The sequence below is a fragment of the Nycticebus coucang genome, chromosome X (assembly GCF_027406575.1).
Source record: "Nycticebus coucang isolate mNycCou1 chromosome X, mNycCou1.pri, whole genome shotgun sequence".
Lineage (NCBI taxonomy): Eukaryota > Metazoa > Chordata > Mammalia > Primates > Lorisidae > Nycticebus > Nycticebus coucang.
The window spans coordinates 160,888,454-160,892,221 of record NC_069804.1 but is presented as its reverse complement, the minus strand read 5'-3'; the positions used below and the strand labels follow the sequence as shown (position 1 = coordinate 160,892,221).

Below are 3,768 nucleotides of genomic sequence, written 5' to 3'. Positions count from 1 at the left end.
GGAGGATTGCTTGAGCTCAGGAATTCATTACCAGCCTGAGCAACAGTGAGACCCTGTCTCTACTAAAAATAGAAAGGTTAGCTGGGCATTGTGGCAGGTGCCTGTAGGGCTAGCTACTCAGGAGGCTGAGGCAGGAGGATTGCTTGAACCGAGAAGTTTGAGGTTGCTATGCACTAGGTTGATGCCATGGTATTCCAGCCTGGGCAGCAGAGCAAGATTTCTCCCTCCCCCTCAAAAAAATAATAGGGCTGGATGTGGTGGCTTACAGCTATAATCCTAGCATTCTGGGAGGCCAATGCAGGAGCTCAGGAGTTAGAGACCAGCCTGAGTAAGAGCAAGACCCTGTCTCTACTGAAAATAAAAAAATTAGCCAGGTGTTGTGATGGGCTCCGGTAGCTACTCAGGAGGCTGAGGCAGAAGGATCTCTTGAACTTGTTTGAGGTTGCTGTGAGGTAGGCTGATGCCATGGCACTATAGCCTGAGCAACAGAGTGAAGTGAGCTGTGTTTCAATAAATAAATCAATAAATCAACAAATATTTAAATAATGGATGGGGATACCTGGCCCCACCCATAGTATTTTGATTCAGAAGGGCTGGGGTGTGACTCAAAACCCCACATGATTAAGAAGCTCTCCAATTACATGAATAGGAATATTCATAGCAGCACTATTCACAATAGCCCATAGGTGAATATAGCCCATACATTCATAAACAAATGAATGGATAAAGAAATTCTGGTATATACACACAGTGCAGTATTGTGTAGCCATGAAACGAAATGAAGTACTGATACATGCTACCACCTGAATAAACCTGAAGAACAATATGAGAACATGTTAAGTGAAAGCAGGCAAATACAAAAGGTCACATATTTTAGGATTCAGTTTATAAGAAATGTCCAGAATAGGCAAGTCCATTGAAAAAGAAAGTAGATTGATGGTTTCCATAGGCTGGGGGAAGGGAAATGGTTATCAACTGCTTACTGGGTACTGGTCTTTATTTTGGGGTGAAGATGTTTCAGGACACAGAGGTGGCGGTTGTATAACAAGGTAAATGTACTAACCGACACTAAATTGTTTGCTTTAAAATGCTAACTTTTGTGTTATATGAATTTCACTTCAATAGCAAAAAAGTCAGGTCACCAACTGATTTGGATGCAGAGGAGTTAGTTCACAAGTTGGTCAACCAATCTTTTTTTTTCCTACATCGGAAAAGTAATGGGCTCACGTCACAATAAGGTTTCAGGGAGGCACATCTCACACATGCCTGTGAACACCCAAACCTCATGCTTATGAACTACAAAAGGGATCTAACCAATCTTCATCACACAACAAGGAGCCTTTAAGGAATGAAGTCTGTAATTCCTTGATGTTCTCTCAACTTAAATGCCCCTGAAAAGTTAAGGAGAAAGACGTGAAATAATTCACCGCACCTCTTATTGCACAAGTATAACTAGACGCTTGTCTAGTTCAGCCACTTTACCTCATTCCTTCCTCCCCTCTAGATTCCCATCTTCATGGTTTCTTCCTGCCCATCTGGAAACATAGTTGCAAAGTCGGTCGAATGCCCGGCTCTGACCAGTTTTGGTGGCGGTTATGCATTACTTTATTTACTGAGTTTGGAGTTTGTTTCCCACTGTAGTTTACATTTAAAATGCTCTGACCAGCCAAGAGATAGGTATGAGCTAATTTACTGTTTGTTTGCTCTGGACTTCACAGAATTTCTGTAATATAAAAAGCGTAAACGTCAAAATGCAAATTTGGGTCCTTTCTACCATGCCCAGCCACACGCTAATTCATCTCAGTGCCCCAACGCTCTCCTGCATCCCAATTCTAATGGTTTCCCCAATTCCCCACCTGGTAGCTGCTGGAGAGAGCCCATTACCTGTTGGAGAATGAAAGAGAATCAGTGACTCCATTACGGAGGAGGCTATATTTGAGTGGGGCCCTGATGGGCGGGGAGAGATGGAAGCACAGTTACTCTAGTACAGAGGTATAAAGCACACACAGATGGTAGCAGGTCATGACTTCAAACTCTAGTACGGACATTTCCTAGTTCTTATGATCCCATTCCTCAGTCCTCCCATTTCCCACACCCATTGTCCCCAGTGTGTAATACTCTCCTAACTACCCAGGCTCGGCTAGATAGTTGCCCATTTTCTGTATCTGGTCTTCAATAGCCGCATCCCCCACCCTTAAATTCCCTTAATTTATGTATGCAATGGTTAGGAGAACGGCTATTTAGGCCCATTTTTTTCACCCCAGATCCCTGTCCCGACATCACTTCCATTCCTTTTGCTAAATATAAATGCCTGGGAGGAGGTGTTGAATTCCCCGCTAAGTCCACTCAGGTATCTCACTTCAATTTGACCCCTAACGCTGAAATGGTGGGAAAGAAGTTTCTAGAAAAAGGCGAGTGTCTGCAAAAGCTTGAAAGATGATTGGTTAGTTATTTGAATTCATCATTGGACCAATCAGAATGTCTGGTGTAACTAATTTGGGCGGTAAGTTTACTTCGTGTTTCCGGCAACCCCAACTGAAGAACAAAAACGCCAAGCGTTAATCCTTCCCACCAATAAGAAGCAAAAACAGGCGGAAGTGGGGAATGTGGGTGGACTCTCCAGTAATATAGAAGGTAGGAGTAGACAGTATCCCTGGCAATCATTTCAGCCACAACCAATCAGGATCTTTGTAGGTGGAGCCATAGTGTGGCTATAAAGGGAGCCCACCTGCCTGAGCCGGCGCCCATTTTGTCCTGGAGTGTAAATGGGTCATGTGGTAGAACTAGCGTCTACCTCACGGTTGGAGTGACGAGGCACTTGCTTCTGTGAGCTAATGTAAGGTTAATTTATTTTCATTCTTAATGGTTATTGATAGTTGGGTATTTCTAATATGCTTTTTATAGATGGCTATAGGTAAAATTAATAATATTATAATTAATATACTTTAATAGTCTTTAAAGGGCTTTGGATTTATGACAAATTTGGGTTCCTTAGCCGACTTTGGTCACAAAAAGCTGACTTTTTGTGAAAAGTTCACTGCTGTCTTTTTCTTTGTTTAAATATTGGTTGCAGTCCCCTCTTGCATGTGGTCTTAAGGTTTTGTGGCATTTTTAGCTTAAAAATGAGGAAATGGATAGCGCTATTGGTTGAGCAGGTATCAGACAGCGCAGTGGCTGTCAGGAAGATGATTTGTCGTTTATTTTTTGGGCGGTTATTGTCGATTTTTAAAAATCTTGGTGGTAACCTCTCTTATTTTAAACCTGGAAAGAGGACTCCTCAAACGCGGAGGTATTGGGGAGTGTGTTTGGTACATTTAATGGCTGTTAGCTGCCCTTGAATAAAACGTTGTTTAATTTCTCCTTTTAAAATATCATTTCGGTGGTTAAATTTTGGAAGCAATCCTCTCATACGCTGACTTCAAAAGAACAAAAAGTTTTCTGGGGTTTTAAACTTGAAAATGTCTTCTGGTTGGTGCAGGAGTTACTCACCGATGGCTTTAAGTAGCCTTTAGTCATCATTGATGCTGTTTTGAATTGTTATATAGCACTTGTAAACGTCGTATTCATCCAAACGGTTTCTTGACATTCTCGTGCTTTTTCCTTTAAAATTTTGGCCTCATTTGCATTTGATTTTTACAAACACTGGATGCTGCTAAGCCTCTATTTAGCAATATTACGTGCAGTTTGGCATTTAATTTTACAAAACTATCGTTAAACTCATTGCATTAAATTTTGGTGTTAAGAATTTCACAGGTTTCTTATGGAAGG

The 3,768-nt window shown here is 41.6% G+C and overlaps 1 non-coding gene across 1 annotated transcript; it reads right to left on the bottom strand.

The window, feature by feature from the left end:
• Positions 1-1,204: 1,204 nt before the first annotated feature.
• Positions 1,205-1,309, bottom strand: LOC128578894 (small nucleolar RNA U13). The gene has a single exon (XR_008377987.1). It is a non-coding gene; the product is annotated as a small nucleolar RNA U13 (small nucleolar RNA).
• Between the last annotated feature and the right edge of the window lie 2,459 nt (positions 1,310-3,768).